Source organism: Physeter macrocephalus, chromosome 9 (assembly GCF_002837175.3).
Source record: "Physeter macrocephalus isolate SW-GA chromosome 9, ASM283717v5, whole genome shotgun sequence".
Lineage (NCBI taxonomy): Eukaryota > Metazoa > Chordata > Mammalia > Artiodactyla > Physeteridae > Physeter > Physeter macrocephalus.
The window spans coordinates 55,411,511-55,434,038 of NC_041222.1; positions in this window are offsets into that span (position 1 = coordinate 55,411,511).

Sequence of the window (22,528 nt, forward strand, 5' to 3'; positions counted from 1 at the left end):
ACACACAAATTGTTAGAACTAATAAATGAATTAAGTAAGGTTGCAGCATACAAAATCAACATACAAAAACAACAAACTGAAAAGCAAATTGAAAAATTAATGCCATTTACAAAGGCATCAAAAAGAATAAGTTTCTTCCTATATAAACTTAACCAAAGAGATGAAAGACTTGTACACTGAAAACTATAAAACATTGCTAAAAGAAATTAAAGAGGACACAGTTAAAGGAAAATATATCCCATGTTCATGGATTGTAAGACATAATATTGTTAAGATGTTCATACTACGCAAAGCAATCTACAGACTCAATTCAATTCCTATCAAAAACCCAATGACATTTTTTATAGAAATAGAAAAAAGTCTTAAAATTTGTATGAAACCACAAGGATCCTGAATACATAAAACAATCTTGAGAGGAAGAAGAACATAGTTGGAGGCCTCACATTTCCTGACTTCAAAACATATTATCACAAAGGTACACAATCAAAAAGTGTGGCACTGGCTTAAAAACAGACATACTAGTCCAAAGGAACAGAATAGAGAGCCGTGAAACAAACCCACACATACATCTACTGGTCTTCAAAAGAGAGTCAAGAATACACAATAAGGAAAGCATAGTGTCTTCAGCAAATGGTGCTGGGAAAACTGGATATTGAAATGCAAAAGAGTTAAATTAGACCCCTATCATAGACTATACACAAATATAAACTCAAAATGGATTAAAGACTTAAATATAAAACCTGAAACTGTAAAACTCCTAGAAGAAAACAGGAGAAAATCTTCATGGCATTGATCCTGGCAAAGGTTTCTTGAATATGGTACCAAAAGCATAGGTACCAAAAGCAAAAATAGATAAATGGGACTAAATCAAACTAAAACATTTCTTCATAGCAGGTAAACGTTCAACAGAATGAAAAAGCAGACTTGAAAACTGTATATCTTATAAGGGGTTAATATTCAAAATATAGAAGTAACTCCTACACCTCAATAGCAAAAAAAATCAAATAACCCAATTAGAAAATGGGCAAAGCACTTGAATAGACCTTTCTCCAAAGACAACATACAAAAGACAAATAAGCATATGAAAAGACGCTCAACATCACTAATCCTCAGGGAAATGCAAATTAACACAACAATGAAATACTACTTCATACGCATTAGTATGGCATATATATATATATATATTTATATAAACAACATCATGTAACATGTTTCGGCACTCTTGTGCACTGTTGGGGAGGATGTGCAATGGTACAGTGCTGTGGGAAAACAGGTTCCTTAGAAATTAAAAATAAAACTACATATGATTCAACAATCCTACCTGTGGGTAATTATCCGAAAGACTTGAACCAGGACCTCAAAGAGGTATTTGCCCTCCCATGTTCACTGCAGCATTAATCATAACAGTCAAGAGTGGAAGCAACCTAAATGTCCAAGGACAGGTGAATGGATAAAGAATATGTGATATATACATACAATGGAATATTATTCAGTCATACAAAAGAAAGAAATCTTTTCATGTGCCATAGCATGGATGAACCTTGAGGACATTACACTAAGTGAAATAAGCCATTCACAAAAGGACAAATACTGAATGATTCCACTTATATGAGGTACGTAAAGTAGTCAAACTCATCTAAGCAGAAGGTAGATGAGTCATGCAAGATGAAAACATTCTAGCGATCTCTTGTACAACACTGTGCCTATAGTAAATAATAGTGTACTGTACTCTTGAACATCTTAAGAGAGTAGATTGCATGTTATATGTTTTTTACCATAAAAATAATTTAAAACCTTTAAAAAAAGGCGACGGTGCTCTTCTCTCCACTCTGAATTCCAGAGACAATGTCTATTCCATTATTCCTGATGTCTTATTACTGTTTTACCATACCATCATTCTATACATATTGATCAAGCTCTCTGAGTATATTTTTTCTGTATCTCTCATGTTACCTAGTACAGGGTTTTGAGCACAGAAGACAGTTAACAAACACTTGTTGAATAAAAACATTTATGCATTTGTAAAGGACAACTCTATTAAAATTTTCCAAATGTTGCAGGCTAGTTAATTTTTAGAATTCACTTCAATGGCTGATTTTCAGAAATCTATAAAGCTATAAATCCACCAGGAATTCGAAAAAGGTAGCATTATTAACTGAGAAAAACAGCTGGGAAAGACTTAATGGAAGATGTTGGTCTTCATTCATTCATATATCAGATATCAGCAGTCCCCAACTTTTTTGGCACCAGGGACTGGTTTTGTGGAAGACAATTTTTCCACGGATGGGGTAGGGGGCGTTCAGGCGGTAATGTGAGCGCTGGGGGGTGGCAGATGAAGCTTCGCTCACTTGCCAACCGCTCACCTCCTGCTGTGCGGCCCGGTTCCTAACAGGCCGAGGCCTGGTACTGGCCTGCAGCCCGGGTGTTGGGGACCCCTGTCAGGTATAGTTAGGAACTACTGGATGCTGTGAGGATGAATTTAGGCTCACAGTCTAATGAATAGCCAGATGATATGTAATAAATGCAAAAAAAGTCAACAGATGTGGTTAAAGGTACAGCATGATTAAAGCAACTGGCAACTATCAATGTCTTAAGGGGTCGCTGAAGGCTTTACATCTATGCATATTGAGTTTTAAAGAAACAATGTATACTCAAAAACTATATGGTATATAGTATTCCTAGGCAGAGGAAGCAGCAGGTACAAAGGTGAGAAAACATGAAAAAAAAAAAAAAACTAATTAGGACATTTGGAAAAAGTTCAGAAAGTATGGAGTATAAGACATAAGTAGGAGAGTAACAGGGAACATATGGTAATCAGATTGTGAAGGACTTTAAGGTCCAAGTGAAGGTATTTGTTAGAAATACAGAGAAAGACCCATGTCAGAATTTATCCCATCTTCTCTCCAATTTCAACGAAATGCAAGGACTAAAAACAACGACAAAAGATGTTGTTAATAGTATATCCATGATCTAGATCAATGAATGTGAAAATCGTACCCATTTGCTGGTTCCAGTCAATGTATTTGATCTCCTCAAGCAGAATTAATCTCTGTCTCCTTTTGGGTATTTCAGAACACTTTTTACTATCTAATGATATTGGTCACCTTTGACTTTATACTCTACACATATTTAAGTAAATTGTACTATTTCCCCAACTACATTTTTAGCCCCTTACTTATCTCTGTATCTACCACAGAGTTTGGGTTAATTGTACAGCACCAAATAGAACTGAGCTACAGAATTACTTCTTTCTCATAAATTTTATAATCTTTGATCTTTTTTGAATAAATGCAGGCAAAGAAAAAGTATCTTTCACAATATGGTTAACTTATATTTAAAAAAAAAAAAAACAACTAAGAAAGAACACAGTGTTTGGTTACTGACACCTAACCCTTTGTTTTTCTTAGACTTGAGTCAGCAGAAATATGAACCCTGGTAAGACTGCCTGTATTTCCAGCTTTTGTGACCCTTGTTTATTCATCAAACTATTATGAACTTTGGCCCAGTTATGCTCTTTTGCAGTCTATTTGTACCATTCACCTGGATGGAAGACATATTCCTTATTTTAAGAATCTGTTCACAGACATTTTGGAGGCATGGAAAGAAGCTAGTCAACAATATACATTTTGTGTTTCTATATAGAATGACCAATTGATTTTTTTCAGGGTAATCTCAGCTCTGAGTACTAATCTGGATAGGAAGTGCCTAATCTTTACAGAACTACTGGAGTAAAAGGGTATGTTTTTCTTTGCTTATCACAGGTCCAGTTATAGGATAAACCTCAAAGAAGTGTGTGTCAAGCCCCCCAAAGGGCTCAGTGTAGAAGAAAAGAAATTTCTAAGATTTGAAATGCTAGAGGGATAAAATAGTTACAGGAACTAAATCACAAGTCAGGCTTTAGAGGGAATATGGAAGTCAAGAGTGGAGAAGGACAAAGATTTTCACCTTTGTTTTCTAAAATTTTGATTTCCCTTTTTGTAACTTGTGCATCACACATTTCCTATTAGAGATATTTATGTGAATTTACCCTACTGTAGTCAAAAGTCATTTTAGGATTTTTTTTAAGTGCTGAATTCAAAAAGATATAAATTCTATAATTGACTACATAGCTCAAAATAATTTTATAGATATTTATGCTAAGCTCTTGATAATCATATCTACCACTTTTATGCCATTATCTCACTATTTGGTATACAAATATGTTAATTTGCTTAATGACACTTTAGTTTCCTAAGGGAAATAATACAATTTCTAAAAGTATTCATAGCTTGAAATGCTTCTTAAGCTCTGGAAAAATTTGATAAACAAATAAAGCCAGTGTCATCATCCTTGATGAATTTTAGGAAAAAAATCAAGTTTAATTTGAGGGTCACTTAACTATGTAATTCAGGGAAGGGACAGTACAACAGGAGACACTGTCTCAGATAAATGAAGGGTTTCAGATTCCGCAATTGGAAAGAATTTAAAAGGAGAGTCTTTCTTAAATCTCTGAGGCTTGTCTGTTTACTTACAATAAGTTACATGAATATATCTAGGTAGATATTTTTTCAAAAATATGCTTCTATCATCCTTTTGCTACCAGGAAACCCAATATAATTTACTTTTTAATTGTATCTACTCTTTTTTAGGATTAAAGGTAAAATTAAGCCCTTTCCCTGGTTTTTGTATTTTCTAAAAAAAATTTGTTATTCCTGATCTCTCTCTTGAAATTTCCTATAAAATATGCACTCTCAGGACAATATACACTGATCATTTTTAGGAAGGAGAAAAGTATGCATTATACATCAAAAGAATTTTAAAAATGTACTGAATTATAATTCATTGTTTTAAAATATATTTAATAACTTTGAAAAAGATGTACCTTTTGTAATGTTATACTTTATTAGACAAATGTTTGGGAGGGTCTGAGGTTCCTTTCCCTTTTGCTTTACTTTTCTGTTTGTATGAGAACTAGCATAGTTACAGAAACTCTCCTTTCTTTCAAAGAGGACTTAATTCTCTTCTAATGAATTTTATATTGAACAAAGCAATGGAAACAAATGATGGGAACAGAGACAGAGACGGAAAATGAAACTAGGAGTTGAAACTGTTAGTGAGTGGGAAGAATCAATGACTCCTAGTTTTGTAGTTTGAAAAGCTAATGGAAATTGGTGCCCTAAGTAAAATACAGGGTACAAAAGGAATAATAAGTTTGAAGAGAAAAATAACAAGCTCAAAAGTGGTGATACCACGCATTAAAGCAATTGAAAAAAAGAAAAAAGAAGGAAAATATGAGTGTCTATGGTAACTCACTGAATCCCACCACAAACACACCTCCTCCAAACACTGGATGGAAGACCCGTTTCAAAGGGGGAGGTTTCCAGTACTTATCTGCAAGATGGACCTCAGTTCAGGGAAAGCACATAGCACCTTATAACTTAGATCATCCCCCCGGGTTGAAAGGTAAAGTATAATGTAACATACCCCATAGCCGGAGGATAAACAGGCTTGGGTTACCACTGCATTATTTGGCTGCCCTCATCAGAAACATAACCTGTCTCCACAAGTTTAAGATAAAACAGGAGAGCCCTGATCATTTGACTCAAACAAAACCATCTTAAGTGCAACTGCTATCTTCCCTCCTGATACAGCACATGACTCCTTGTCAAGCCCAGCTGGAGACTGTGTCTAGAAGGATTATAGTTGAGGTTTCTGAAGCTGCCCTTTTCTCTTACACACATTCACTATGATCATCTCGTTTTTATCAAAACAACGTGATAAAAGTTGCACAGAATCTGCAAATGGTAACTAGACATAGAGAATTTCTGCCAGGAGTAGTACTATCCTGAGACATATCCTGAAAGGTAATAGCTTTGTGGGATTTGGCTGCCTGTTGATAATAGTTCATGTAATTTTCCACAGCCAAGAAGAAACAGATCAATCCAGGGGATTTTTGCAACCTTTTTTTTCCTCCCTCTATGTGAAAATATAAGGAAAAAAAATACATAATACAGTCCTCTAATAAAACTTTGCGGATCATTTTCATGCAGATGGCCACACATCTGTGAATATTAAAAATGAACTTTGGCACTTTTCCTCCTTATCGTAATATTACTATCACTTATTTCCTTCCCTATGAATATTTTATACCCCACCCATTCTATGACCCAACCCCAAATCAATCTACTCCGGGAAGCCATGTATGCTTATCTAAACACTGCAAGCAAGTATAAAAGATTAAGACAAAGCTCCTACTAAAAAATGAGAATGTTAAATAAATAATAAGACTAAAGTCTCTCTTTTAGCAATATGTTTGCTTTAAATATTATTCTCCTGGATTCACTATAAGCATTGAGATTTCAAGAAAAGAAGCATTCCTTTTGGTAAAATTTTATAAGCACAGAAACATATTTAGTATTTCAGAAAGTTATAGATCACATACACACTAAGAAAGTTAAGCATATTATTTGTAAGATTCAAAGAAAGTAGGAGATTTAGTTTTTGTTAGGGTGATAATTGCTTCAAATGTTTGTCTAATTAAGCAATTAATGAATTGTTGATCATCTATTATATTTCCTGTGTTGGCAAGAATTATATACCCACACACTGTATATAAACAAATATAACTGAAAAAGGAAATTATTTTAAATATGAAAATATAAAAAATGGGACCAAAGGGTTAAAAACAAACATTCTAAAAGCGATGACCTAATTCACCTACAACGTTTGATGTTTAAGATTCACGGGCGAAATACAGACTTCAGAGGAAGGTATTCCTTTGTGCAGTGAAGCTGAGAAGGGAAGATGGAGAATTCTGCTAAAGGTGCAGATAATTAGATTGTGCATCTTCTGTGGTCTTTCCAAACTTTTGGTTAAAAAAAAAAAAAAGACTCCTCAAAACAATAACTAGGCAAATACTACTGATTTGGCCTCTTTCTCTCAGTGTAGACTAAGTCTGGTGCTACTTTGACCTGAAAATAATAAATCAACTTTAATTAGTTCTGTGAACTGGAGTGTAGCATTGCCTATGATGAGTTGAAAGGCTCCATTTCTCCAAATCCCCACTCTGGTCCTTGAAACTGGAGTTTTGCAAAGCCTCATGTGCTATCACCAGCTGTAGTCAGGAAGGGGCTATTTGGAGTTCATTGTGAAAATGAGACCAGAGCTGGAGTGGGAGCTTGTGGAGTTTTACACAATGTCAGCCCACCCTTTCCCTGTGGAATAGGAATTGTTGGCAAAGTAGACTTCCTCTCATAGTCAGAATAATCTCAGCTTTCTCCTTGGAAAACATACAAAAAGAAAAAGAACATTCTAACATGCAATCATGAGGAATGTGCACTAGCATCCTGTTTAGAGGGATCAAAATCTGCATCTTGTATCAGCATTCTTGACTGCCCTCCATATGTCTGTCTGTAATAGGAATTAGATGATCCTTTTTATCTAGTGATATTTGAAAGACTGTGGCATTCACTGCACTATATTAAGTAGCCAATGAAATGCAAAGTTGAATGGAATGTTCCAGAGTTATCCAGTAAATTCATCCTAAGAAAATAAACCACCTGAATAATTCAAGTAAAAAAATTCCATTACCACTCTTTTTTCTCATTAACAAGTTTATTTTGGCTGCATTATCATAACATCTATAAGATCAGAATTTATCAAAATATAACTGTACTGAGTTATATTTTTGCGATGAGGAATAAAATTTAATAGTCTGTTTTCCTTTGTTGACAAGCTCATTTTGGAGTTATTTTAATGAATGACCTACACTTATATCCTCCTAATTTGCAAACCAAACAAGTTTAATCACCTCAAATTTGTACCAAATAAGGTGAGAAATGGTGCTGAGAAAAATCTGAGGTTTCGAAAACCTTCAAAGACTTGCTAATGGCTCTTTCAGCAGGATTTGCCAATTATAGCTACTTTCATCCCTCTAATAAAAGCTACCACTCAACTGAGCAAATCTAAATGGGAGGTTGATAAAATTTTCCTAGGATAATCGTTTGATATTTGTATATCTTCAATTGTAGAATATGACAAGACTGTGGTATTGAGATGTATATATTATTGTTGAGTTTCTGTGATGATAAAGTCTACTGCACACAAATGAAACCAAATTGTGCATTTTGCACTAGTCCCATGGGAAGCTCATTCTTTACATAATGTAGGGGTGATGACTGTAGCTTTCTTTAGGAATGGAAATATTGTGATGAAAAAAGGAACTGATCCCCTAAGCCCATGACTGAAAGCTATCTGGTTTAGACTGTAGTACATCACCCAAGAGTCAGGAGAGAAGAGATTTTTCTCTGCCTCATATCTGTAAATATCTTGCTGTCTTCTCTAACAATATTTTTTTCACCATCTTGCCTAATGCTGTATAGCACTGGAAGATGATTCCAGGACATAGGCTATATAAGGGAAAACAGTTTGCACACTAGAGAATGAAAGAATATTACATCGTATGCTTATATTACTCAGTTCTTCATCTTTTCCTTTCTCATACTCATCTTTCACACTCAGCCGAAAGTATTATCTTTCGAAAAGCAATTCTATGTTCTGTTGCTTACAACCTTCCAAAGGCAACATATTGCTTGTGAGACAAGTACAAATCCACTGCAGGGCACACAAGCCCAACTATCATCCGATTGTTACTCATCTTCTCCACCTTTCACTTTATAACCTAGAAATACCAGATTACTGTAATTCTTCAATGCACATCATGATGAATCATGCATGCTGTTGCCCCTTATGTTTCCACTGCCTGCAGTCTTACAAACCTTGACCTTGCTGACCCATGCTGACCCATACTTAAGACTCAGCTCATAGCACCCATGAACCCTCCCTGAACTCCTCAGACTGAACAATGGGCTCTTCTTGTTGATCCCATAGCACCCTCTGCTGTCTTCCATTATAGAATGGATCATAGTGGGTTCTCTTCGTCTTTCCTTCTTAGGAGACTGTAAATTTCTCAAGGTCAAAGGCAAATGAGTTCTCCAACATTGTATTCCTCTCTTTGCTGCCCCCCATCTCCACCTTCCAAGATGGGAATGGGTGGACAGAAATAGAGAAAAGCAAACACAAAGATAACAGAAACGTCTAGAGAGAGAACAGTAACACCAGGTGAATTCCAGCACAGAACAACTTGCTTATAATAAAACAAAGCCCGTAACAGGAGATTGGGTATGTCTCTGTTGCTTGAAATCTAGAAGAATAAAATGGACACAACACTCCGTAAATGTTCATGGGGTAGCTTCATGGTGAATGTTAAATGTTCACTCTGCTTCCACATCATTCTCTGTTTACTCCTCCAATTATTTTCTCACCTGGAATTTTCTCGCCTGTACCAACCCTCTAGGTCCATTCAGACCTAACTTTCTAAGCCTGGGTAAAATCCCACTGTCTCTATGAAGCCTTCTCTAATTACTCCAGGAAACATTATTTTTATTATTTCTGAAACTCTCGAATACTTATTCTTATTCCCACCATTCATAAATGTTTTAGGGCCTTCTTTTCTTCATCTTTAATCTCAAAAAATGTCTGATTAAAACTATTGATAATTGTATTGTGGCTGAAACCACTGATACTCATATTTATTATTGACAGTAAATGGAATGAATGCTTAATTAAATGTTTTTCTCTTTTCTCTGATTTCCCTTTCAGTTAGAATATTCATAAATCTATTGAGAACAACAGATTAAATCTGAGTGTATTTTAGACTTTTTACCCATCCGTGTGTTCTTATAAAAAACTGAAATTTCAAGTGTCTGAGGGTTGATAAAGGAGCTGTTTATACACAGGGGAAAGTTTAGCTCCCCTAAAATAATTGAAAAATACTGTATGCTCAAATTTTCCACAAATCCTCTATGTAACCTCGGGAAAGTGTATTTCCTCTTTGGATTTTAAATTTCTTCCTATTAAATGAAGCATGAGATGATTGGACATTTATATTTAGAAAGATTCCTCAATGTGTATAAACCTATAATATCTTGATTCAGTTGGTGTTAAAGAGTGGTATTAGATTGTTAAATTATTACATAAAGATTGTTAAACACGTATAGCAGATGAGTCCTAGTCCACAACTCAAATTCACAAGAAGTATGTTTCTTTTTAAAAATTTCACTCCATTTTTACATTGTAAGGACATCCACACTGAATTTTCTAATTTATGTTTTATTTAAATTTTTAAGATGTTCCTTATTTTTCATAGTACAGATCTTCTCACTTCATTACTAATATTTTCTATAATTATCTATAATTGAACAGCTTCTATTTTGTGCTTCATTCTACCTGTATGGCAGAAATTTAGTGAGTTTTGGGTTTCTCCCCTCTTTTTCCTCAGATGTACTCAAGTTCTGGGGTTTACAGAGTGTCAATGCAATGGGAATGCAGTAGGATCAAGTGCTCAATAACAGCTGTCCATAGTGGTATTCACTGAGGTACCCTATATTGCTGCATCATTCTCCATAGGTTATGCCAAGTCATCCATCCCTGAATCTTGTCCATAAGCCCCTTGAAGCCCAAGACCTCTCTCCACATGTCAGAATGAAAACCAAAATGGAAACCAATCTGATATATATATATATATATATATATGTATATCTCTTACAATAATTAAATATAAATTAATTAAATAATTAAATATAAAACAATATATGTAAAGTACCTAATTCTGTGTATGATGCAATATTAGAAAATCAATAAATGCTAAGCACTACTACTATTATTTTTTTTTACTTCTTTGAGTAGGTAATTCAGTAATATTTGTTCAAAAATCAAATATATATGTATACACACATATATAAAAATCAAAGTGAGAAGTAGTCCCCTCATCCAGGTACCACTTTATCTAGTTTCCCTATTCACCCCCTAAAAGATAAACTTGATAGAGTTTTTTTAGGCAAAGATAGTGAAATAAAGTTTATGATATCCATAAAATGGGGAGTTGAGGATATTTATTTTCATATATTCATATACATTTACAAGACTATTATCAAAACCTTGCAAAATAGGTTGTCAAATATTTATGGAGCACTTTCACAGACACTCTTCTAAGTGCTTTCGAAGTATTAACTAAGTTACTTCTCATACAACACTATGAGGGAGGTGCTACTGGTAGCCTCCTTTGACAGATAAGGAAACTGAGGCTCAGTGAGTAACACTTGGAAAGCAGAGGTAAGATTTTAATTTTTAGCACTTCTACCCTAACACAACTATTATAATTTATATCTGTACCCATCAGCCTTTGCATATACATATATTTTAACATCCTCTTTAATTCTTTTATCTCTTCATCAATTGTCAAAAGTTGCCATTATTCTCAGAAACACTTTGGATAGCCTAAGAAATAATTTATGAAGAATAGGTTTGAATAGGGGAGCATCTAGAGAGTAATAATCAAATGTATGTTTCCCCTTAATCTTTGAAAACATTACTTATTTTTAAAAGCACTGACAGTTGCATAAAATCAAGAATCCTAACCTCTAATAATAATGATGATTGATGTTGAAACAAAACACATCCAGTATCTCTCTATATCCTCACAGCAATTCTATTAGCATAACTTTCTTATTACTACCTCTGTGACTTATTTTTCTCCTTTAATGTATTTTTTGCAATGTCAATATGTCTTCCAAAAATGCAAAATTTATAATGGAATCCATGTTTTTAGAAAGTTTGAATATTTCCCAAATAATCTGTGAGTTTAATTTTTTTTAATATTTAAAATTTACTGACTCATAGATTCATATATTATATAAATATGTATATATAAGCAATATATATATACTTCTTATACTATATATGACATAACCATCACAATGTCAAGTAAAGCATTCAATTTTCAACATACGCTTGTAGCCTTATCTTTTACTCCTTGATTTTGCCCCCATCACCCAGATATTCAATTATACCGAATTATTTGCTGTCACCTCAATATGATATTTGCTTTCTGTGCCTTTGCTTATATTGATCCCTTCTTCGCTGAAGGAATACTATTCCTCCTTTAAGGCTCAACTCAAATATCACCTACTCAAGTTTCCAGACTTAAAAATGATGTCAACTTGGAAGTCTTCCAATCATAGCAATGTACTTCCATAGCACTGTGCATGTGCGGCCTAGGCCACATTTTATTATCGTATTTCTTTGCATGCCTATTAAGAGTTATCATTGTGTCCTAACAGAGTACCCGGAATACAATAAGTGCATAATAAAGGATTATAAACTCCATGAATGCCGGTGAGATGACATAGCAGGAACTCTTACTTGTATTTACAAGATGAAGCATATTCCAAGAGTAAAAGTGGTTTGCTCAGGGCTACAAACTCCTTCAGGATATATTACACAGCTATATGAGCACGTGAGAAAGCTAGCTTCCCAATGTTCCTACCTTTCTCGTGATGTGTGATAGGAACTGAAGAATGACAAAGCTGGAGAAAAAAAAATCTAGGTATTTGCAAAGAGTACTAGGGCCAGTTTACACGGACTGAATTATCGATATAAATACTCTAAATTTATTCCTACACATGTCAGTGGGCTCTGAGAATTACCTGTTATAGCTATTCTACATCTCTATTTTTTTAAGGGCCTTATAGGTTTTACTTTTTTTGTTGAAGTATAGTTGATTTACAATGTCATGTTAGTTTAGTTTCAGGTGTACAGCAAAGTGAGATATATATATATATATATATGGATCTGTTCTTTTTCAGCTTCTTTTCCCTTATAGATTATTACAAAATATTGAGTACAGTTCTAGGTCCTTATTGGTTATATATTTTATATATAGCAGTCACATCTCTCTTTAACCCTCCAACACCTTCACGCCTCTCCTCGCTCTCAAAAGCTGACCCTTCTTACTTCAATAAAAAATTAGAAGTAGCTACAACAGAGCCTTATTGCAAGGGAGGGTAGAAGGATGGATGGACAAACAGATATATAAGAGAGGAAGGGTGATCTTATTTTGACATCTGGGACTCCTTTGATTGCAAGGGCTTAACATCTTGACTTGGCTAACAGACCTCTTGTTCCTTACTCTGTACGCCTCCCAGTTAACGCTCCCAAGAGAAAGGAGATCTGAGACACGCTGCTGCCTTGGATCACCTCAGCTAGTTCTCTGGATCAATGTTTATAAAAATAGAAAGAATAAATAATGATGGGAAAGAGACATAAAAATGAATTAAACTAGTCAATAAAAGAAGATGGAGCATACCATTTTTCTGTGATGGTGAGATAGACTTCCTGAGACAACTTTCATGTATCAGTTGGATATTCTGTTGCCACATAATGAAAAGAAGAAATTTTTGGTTTTTAGATTTCTTTAGTATAGTGCAAACTCTTCCTTAGATTTTCTTTCTGTGGCTATAAGAAGTGATAAGGGCTATTGAAGCTTAGGTGACACTCTTTCCAAAAGTTAAGCTCACTTAGATATATAGCTTATACAGTACAGAACATACCTCATCAATTCTTTTTGCTTATACCACTCTCTGTTCCCTCATACTGTGAGTTTAAGTGTATTCCCAACACCTAGTGTATCACTAAACACATAGTAGATACTCAATAAGTGCTTATTGAGTGAACACATACCTTGCTTGTGCTAAAAGTTTGGATGGAACTACAATTCAAAATGAAATAGAATGCACCATATTTTAGGGAAAGGTAGCAGTTTGAAATAATTATGTTATGGATATGATTTGCATACTACCTCATAAGACAAATACAACTTGGGGCAGTGCTGGAAATCTGGTACTAAGGAAAGACCAGCAATTTTAATTTCATTTTTTAAAGTGAGAGGGTACGGAATATACAATTTCAGAAAAGACTCCTATGTTCTTGGTCTGATTCTATCACATTAAAAAAAAAAACTCAGGAAAAACACACATTTTAATAAGTTGCTTTCACTCTAGTGTCACTGCTAATAACTAGATTTAATTCTTAGCTGTAAGATTTGCTGTGGTGTTCATCAGAAATTTCTTCAGAAGAATGGATTATTTCTTGAGTGTGCTTCAACTTTAATAGGTTCAGAGTCATGCTCTGGATTACTTATAAAGTAAGAAGAATAGACAAACTGAGAGTTTCCTATATAGTATTTTCCTCTTTGATTCTGGCTCATTTATAACTCTGGTGTAGTCTCAGCGTGACATTGCCAGATCTAAGCAACTTCACATAAAATGAAAATAGACTTCAATCAAGGTTAAGGCAGAAGGAAATGACTTTCCCATAAGACTTTGCTTTTTGTTTTTGTGGATGCATGTTTTCCACTTCCCATGGGATTGGCAATACAGTGCATGATGTTTATCCTTAGCTACTTATATCTCTGAGAACCTTATAAGGCTCTGCATAGAATTATATTTGTTGGTTTATTATGAAAAGAACATACTCTAAAAAAAAGGTTTATTTACCATCTACATCTGATTTTGAGTTGGTCAAACTAGGCCCTGCTATTTAGAGCAAGTTAAAATATTTAGCCTTGCTAAACACAGGGCTTATAATATTTTAACTGAAAGTTTAATGTTGCCTGACTTTGCTTAGATATCGCTCAAGGACTTAGTCAAGGCAAATACATAATTCTTTAGGTTTATATTATAAGACTTAGAGAAAAAGACATTTGCAATTATTTCTATGTTACAGGAAATTTAAATTTAAATTTCGCTTCAACCTCCAATATGTAGGTCAATTCACCTTTTTGCAAGGCACTGTTCTCTCACCCAACAGGATTTTGCTCACCTAAGTACCTTCAGAAAAGATCAGGCTCATTCAGGGTGGTATGGCCGTAGCCTCACTTAGGTACCTTCAGAGAGCACAACAAAAGCAGGGTTAAGTGAGGAGTTCAGGGACTACTGGCTATGAGGACATTCCTAGGTCTCTGCCCTCACTGACCTGTTGATTCAGCTGGAGTAGGAAAAAATGTGGCGGCTGGCATAGGGACCATTGTTTCTGCTCTTATCATTATAGTGAGACATTTTTGTGGTTTACAAGAAATGTCAAACCCCTGATCTGGCAGAGACGTGCCATTCTAGATTGATTTTGCGTCAGTAGTTTATTTGGCACAGAAAGACTCATTTATAGGGATTCTACTTTTCCTACTCTTGAACATTATTCTTTAATTACTTATAGGAATCTGTCATAGTTGGTCCATAATTTTGTGTAGGCCATATTGCTTTGTTTCTCTTTTCTGTCCTCTATTCGTCCCAATTCTTTCTTCTCTGTGTGCATCCAAGGTTCCTCTCAGCACTCTCAGACACTTCATTCCTTTGTCCATAGAAGAAAAGCAGGTTATGCCAGGGCGCGGATGGATGAGGGTAGGAGGAAGCCAGAAGAGTTTTCATTGCTAAACTGATAGAATCCAAACTGTGAGTCAGGGAGAATCTTCCCACAGTTATGACTCACTTTCTACATGTGCAAATATTTAAGGTACAGGTGGTATTTTCAGAATTCACAACCAAATGCAGATCTCCCAAGTTTCCCACAGGCTGACTTCACTATGCTTAATGGATTAAGAATGCACGCTTGTCTAGTTAGTTAATTAGTTATATGCAAAACTAATACCTTTCTCACCAAAATTTAGGCAGTAAACATGTCTCAGAGGAAATAAGCATAAACTAATATTAGGCAAACCTGGGCAAAAATCCCAGCTCTGTCACTAACTAGATTTTTAAAAATATGAACAAGTTTAGTTTAGCACTTTAACATTCTGGGCCTTATTTTTCTCTTCTATAAAATGGAAAATAATTCTGGCCTCTTAGATGTGAGAGAAATCTAGAAGTGAACTCTATCAAAACATTGACAGAGTTGATTTTGCTGGTCAGGTTAAAAAGGCAGGCATCTCTTTAGCCACCTATGGTTCCACGTATATCCTGAAACTTGACTGATGAAAACAACTTTCCAATTTAGAAGATCGTTCTTTGAAGATCACAACACCACTTAACAAGGTTGCTAAGAAGTACAAATAAGAACATAGACAAAGGATATTACAGTATACCTACACACAGTGGGCTTTTAGTTAATGCTAACCTTTCATCCTGATCATGTTAATTACTATCAATACAATAATGATAATAAGCTGTGATGCAAAATCCTCAGTCATAATCTAAATGTGATGAGGCTAGAGGGCAGACTGGAAACCTGGGAGTAGGACCTTGGTCAAATCACCTTAGTCTGGAGTTTGGCCCTAGCACGCTGACTCAGTAGACAGGGTGCTGGTCACTACTAGATGATTCTCAACCACCAAACTCATTAACAATAGATGTAACCATTTACAATGAGAAGTATACTTATCACATGCAAAGATTCTAGTATTCACAATTTAATTCGGCAGGAGAAATCAGGGTAAATTAAGGTTCATAAGCAAGTGAAATCAGAACCAAGGTAGGAAGTCTCTGGCTGACCTTAAAAATGGGGGTTACCACTGATGTAAGCTGACGTATAGCTACTGTTGGAATTAACTTACTGTATGGATCATAAGGACAAGATATTTACATAGGAGAGCTAGAACTTTCTAGCACCTAGTCACTGCTGGTGACACACTGACAATGGATCTTACTATTTTTTAATGCCCTTTTCTTTCCTCCAAGTTGACCAATTCCCTTTTATTGTCACTTCATTCTTTCTTCCTTTCTTTTTATCCTTTTGTTTCCCTTTTGCTTTATGTGTATTTCTTCCTTTAGTCTTTCTTTTTTTCTCTTCTTTTTTTAAGGCAGGATATAATAGGTTCCAATAGTTTACAACTTATATATGTTAGTCATTCTTCTTTAATCCAGTGCCCCTCCTTGTCTACTCAAGATTTACATATTAACACTGAGTTGTATTTGCATTTCACTGATCTCATCCAATGCACAATGATTTTGGCTGATTCGTTTCTTACAGCTAAAATTAACTTTGTATTCTGGAGGTAATGTGCTTTAATCCCACCATGTATATTAGGAATGCTCTTCTTAACAAGTCAATTAAACACACGATGCATGTGAAGTGTACCACCCCCGTAGAAATGAATGACCGACATATAATAATTTTCTGTGGAAAAACACTTCAGAATTGAACCTAAAGTGCTAGAAATCTAGGTCCTCTGTCTCTCCAAGTGTTCCTATCATCCCCAGCTTCCATGACCCAGCTGGCTGGTCATGGTGACTGCCAGGTCTGATTCCACGTTGCGAAAAAAGAACAGGACCGCTAGTCTACAGGCTTCCAACCAGGATTGGTTTACCTGCTTCCCTTTTCATTGCCCTTCATGACTCCCAGTCAGAATTTTTCTCTTTCATTACCACTGTGGCCTAGCCTAGAGATTCCTATATAGAATGTTTTGATTTCTTCTAATGTATTCTATTTGAGTAATAACAGTATCTACCTCCATATAGTTGTCTTGGGAAAGGATTAAAATGATACAATACATGGAAATAATTTAACAGAGTGCCTGAAAAATATTAAGTGCTCAGTAAACCTCTGCCTCTTTCATACATTAAACAATAAATGTCATGAAAGTGACATTTGTATTTCCAGCCATTAAAATCATGCCTAGAAGATAGTCAATGGTCAAAAACAGTGTTTTAGTGAATAAAGTACTAGAGGGAATGAAGAATCAAAACACCCATTCACATGGCTTCCTTCTCCTTTTTAAACTTAGAGTCCCAGTGCCTTTTGTCCTTTTCCACCAAAAAATCCCAAAGAAGAAGACTGAACATAGCCTGGGAGAATAGAACCTAGCCCAATACCACTGGCTCTAGCACAAAAGGTTTGGTTTTCCTTTTTTTAAATCTTAAATTTTTATGGAATTTAATACAAACATTTTGTTTTAAACTATTCCATAACCTCTTATTCTTATTCATAACCTCTGGCATCAAATCTTTACCACAGGAGTTTAGAACACTAATGACAGTGTTTCTCAAAAGTTGGTCTACAGACCACCTGCTTCAAGATCACCTGAATGCTTTTTAAAAAATCACTTTTGGGGGAACATTTCTCTGCTTTACTGAATCAGAATTTCTGTGGATGAAACCCCAAATCTCCAAATTATTTTTTGCACTTTAAGTTTGTGTGACACAGATTGAAAGACAACAGAACTGTGCATGGATACAAATAAAACTTTTTTTACCCAGGATTGAAAGACGTTTCATCTACTATTAAAGGAAAACAAGAGTCAGAGGAGTTCCTTGAGCATTTAATCACAGGGGCTATATCTGTAATAAACTAGACCAGAGCTCGTCAGCAGTTAAAGCTATAAGAACAGATTTGTCCTGACAAGGACAAATGTCAAGGTCAAAGCCTAGTTGAGAAGAGGGTTTAGAGGAGCCTGACTAAAGTTTGGTCAAGGAGAGAGTCTTTGTCACTAGTCATGTGAGCCTGTTTAAATTTAAGTAATTAACATAAAATTTAATATCCAGTCTATCAGGCACACTAATCATATTTCAGGGGCTCAAAGTCACACATGACCAGTGGCTATATTACTGGGTAGCACAACACTTCCATCAGCACTGAAAGTTCTATTTAACGGCACTGCTCTGGAGAAAAGAGTTTATCAGACCAAGGTAGGGTCAATGCTGTAAACAGCTAAAAGGACATTCCCACCCCAAATTAACACAGCGTCAGAGGAGAGAAGAGGAATTGCAAAGAGAACTAATCTATGCCAGGAACTATGTCCTGGCTAGGTAGCTCCATCCAGAAACAGCTACTGCAAGGAAGGAGAAGCACAAATCTTGGTGGACAGCCAGTCTTTTCTGCCACAAACATCTACAAATCTTCAGAAAAAAGACTGCCGAATTTACAAATGTATTGAATTTGAAAGTCAAAAAAAGTGCTGGGTTTCCCATTGTATTGAGAATGGTATGTGGAAAGCAAGAAGTTCAGCTGGAATTAGAACTTGAAAGGCAAAGAGGTCCATGGAATTAACTCCACCTGCCACAGACATGGGAGGCATTTGGAATCCAGGTCTTTCCAAGTCTCAGTATCATAGAATTGGGCTCCTCTAGCAACCTCACCTAGACAGGTATATAGACTGCTAAAATTCATCAGAATAAATACTGTGTGTGTAAACTGGCCTTGATAAAAATTAAACAAAAATGTACATATGTTATATTTATTCCTCAAACTTGTCCTATGGGAAAACCAAAGGTCATCATGTTTAAGAAACTTGCCACACTATGCTATGTATGGGACTTATAGTAACTTACATTTTTTAAATGGTAATTTTATATTATATCTACTCTCCTTCCTATGGGACATGAGCACAGATACCTCCAGGTAAGCTCTGTGGTGGAAAAATAAGCAAACTATAGATCATGTATGCAGAGTAGTGGTATCTAGACTCTGACCCAGGAAAGAAGATACTGTATCAGCATAACTGTGGTTTATTTGTAAGAACAATGACCTAGCAGGCATTTGGAATCCAGGTCTTTTGAAGTCTCAAAGCACCAACCATCTTAGTTTGTAAGACATCAGCATGATCAATATTTCTATTATTCAGTCTTCAACTGGATCCTCAGTTACATCCATCTGAGACCAGAAAAGTACTAAAGCCAAAGCTAAATTACAGGCACCACTATGGAGAGTCAGAGCCCCTTATTTGAGGATGAAACAAAATATCAGAGAGCCATCTGAGGATAATTCAGACTTCCAAAATTATCAGGCGATAAACTGAAAAGTGTTGATACTGTTCTCTATCATCTGTCAACAAGAACCACTTTCCTTTCTGTTTTTTCACGTCTCCAATTTTCAAGGATTAGTTTAAGATTACAGCAGGCAGTGAGTTTTAATTAAAAATAGACTGAATAGATTAGTGGACTGGAAAATGGAGCAGAGTATTGATGTTTAATAAACTCAATTATTCCTGATATTTTCTTATAATTCTAGTCTTTATACTGCTCTATGGCGAAGCCCTATTTTTATTACCTTGTACTCTTAATGTAATATAGTATAATTATAAATATATTTCATGAACCCCTCCTATAATTAAATCCACTTAAAAGATTTTTTAGAAGTCTTTATTAAACAAAAATGTTATTATATATATTTAAAACTTGAGCACACACTGATATTAACAAAAGTCAATAATATTACAGAAGCTTTACTATCTACTTAAGGAAAGATAGTGCTTCAAGGAGGAATTAAAGTCACAAATTTAGATTATTTCAGAGCAGCACTAGGAGAGGAGACTGCTTATAAAAGAAGGGTTGATGCTTAGGAAAGAAAGAAAAGATCACACTGGGTTTTCCCAAAAGGGAGCCATTTTGTGAAGATGAGAAAAGAGAGTCTAGTTGCAGTAAGAGACAAGATTCAGGAGTTTACTCAGTGATTAAACGTGTAATCATAACCATGTTATGAACATGGTATTTAAATATGGAAGTTCTATTAGCTAAAAAAAAAAATGGATATTTGAAAAGCAGATAAAGTTGAAACTGTTATCAAAAATCAAGTTAGACATATGCAATTTATTATTTGTTATTCTTTTCTTTCCCTTTTCTATCACGTATTCTTCCCTTTATTTTCCCTGTATAAATTAACCAAATCACCAATTATTTATCGAATGCCTTTCCTGGAAGAGGTATTTTGCTAGGAACTGTGATATCCTTGCCATCAAAGAGCTCATAACATTTTTGGGGTTGAGAGGCGAGATAAAATAAACATGTTAAAAAGTGAGTGGCTAGACAAGATTTAAGAAGTTCAAAACAGTAAGTGTCACGAGGCAGCTCCAGTTTCACTGCCTGAGGAATTTTTTTACATGTTGATACCTAGCAACGCAGAGTAGTTCTGAGGTGCCAGTGATCACTTCAACCTTGGATGATTACAGAGGAATTTACTTAATTTTCATTTTAATTCATTTGTATTCACGTATAATATAGATACAGAAAGGTGCACAGATCTCAAGTACGCAGTTCTATGAGTTTTGACAGTTGCACGTACCCACGAAACCATAAGCGAACTAGACATCAAATATTTCCATCACCCCAGAAAGATCTCTCCCGGCCCTTTCTAGCCAGTCCTGACTCTCCCATCCTGCCTTCAGAGGCAGCTATTTTCTGATTTCTGGCTGGTGGTCAGCTGGGAGCCCCTTTTGGCTTAAACAACACCCACTTTTCTTATCATTTGACATCCCCGCCCCCATCTGCAAGCCAACAAAGGTGCATCAAATCCTTCCTGTGGTTAGAATCTGATTTTCCCTGGCCTTCCTCTTCTGACACCAACTGGAGAAAATTCTCTGCTTTTAAATTCTCACATGACAATCTCCCCGGCTTAAGGTCAACTCTGCCATTTAAGGTAACATAATCATGAGATAGTATCACAATCCCAGGTTCTGGGAATGACGGGATGTGAAATTTGGGGGGACCTTCCTAGAAATACTGCCTACTACATTCACTGAAATTGTCTTGTCAATGTATGTATTTAATTGATTGGAAAGTGGCCAGAGGAGTGAACAGGAGGCAGCAAAGGTTGACAGTGCAGGCCAGAAAGCGGCCACTCTGGTCTGGACAGGACTGAACTCCAGATCATAAAGGAACCCAGGAAATGCTGAATGTGTCTGTCCATGTCTAAAGTAATAGTCAGCAGGATTTACAATTCTACTGCAGACTTCTGGAATATTGAATTATAAAGCGAGAAGAGCAGAGAAAACCAGCCAGAGGAGGAAGGAAAATACCTGCAGTTAGAACAAACAAGTTTTACAGGAAATGAAGTGTGATCTGTGTGAATGAAGTACAATGTCTGACTAAGCAATAAACCGCACTTACATAATCCTATTAGGGAGATACTGAGTACTGATGTAACCAAATTACGGTCTATTTTTACTGAAAAAAATGGAGGAAGGGAAAAAGGCATGGGTAATATAAGACTGCTAAAGTCTAACCTTCCGTAATACAAACAGAAATATGTAAATAAAGAAATATGTGTAACTTAGAAATATGAACATAAATTACAGAATAAATTAAAAGAATTTGAGCAGGTAGGAAAGGTAGGAAAGAGGGCTTTTCCTTTTCATTATAAAAGTTGCAGTATTTGAACCTTGAAGCTACATAGATTTAAAAATACAAATAATTTTAAAAGAAGATAATATATATGCAAATATTTTGTTTTAATAGCCAAATATATATAATTTAAAACCTAAACAGTTTTTGAACTCTAAGATTTTGAAGAATTGCATTAATTTGGGCAATTCTCATATTTTGTGCTGTTATTAATGATTAAAATACTTTAAAATCACCTCAACAGAATCACCTCTTTTGGCTTATTTCTTGTCTCTGCAATCATGTCAGCTTGCAGGGGGCTGGGTAAAGGAGGAGATGAACCTAAATCTGCATTGAAATTGTGCAAAAAGCAGGCTATAAAGGTGCCCAGTCATGTGGGATTATTGCCAAACGTTCAGAACAAAGGGAGAAGGCTTTTTAGGCTAAAGTGGGCTGCTTCAGGAGTTATACTCATTTTGAGCACTAAATTCTAGACTTTAACCATCCTCTGAGTCAGGTTCTACATACAACAATAAGTACAGAGGTTTTTAACTTGGGATTTCACGAAGGCAACACAAGAATTTGTCTAGAGTGAGTAAATCCCCTCTCTGAAGAGAACTACATGTGTG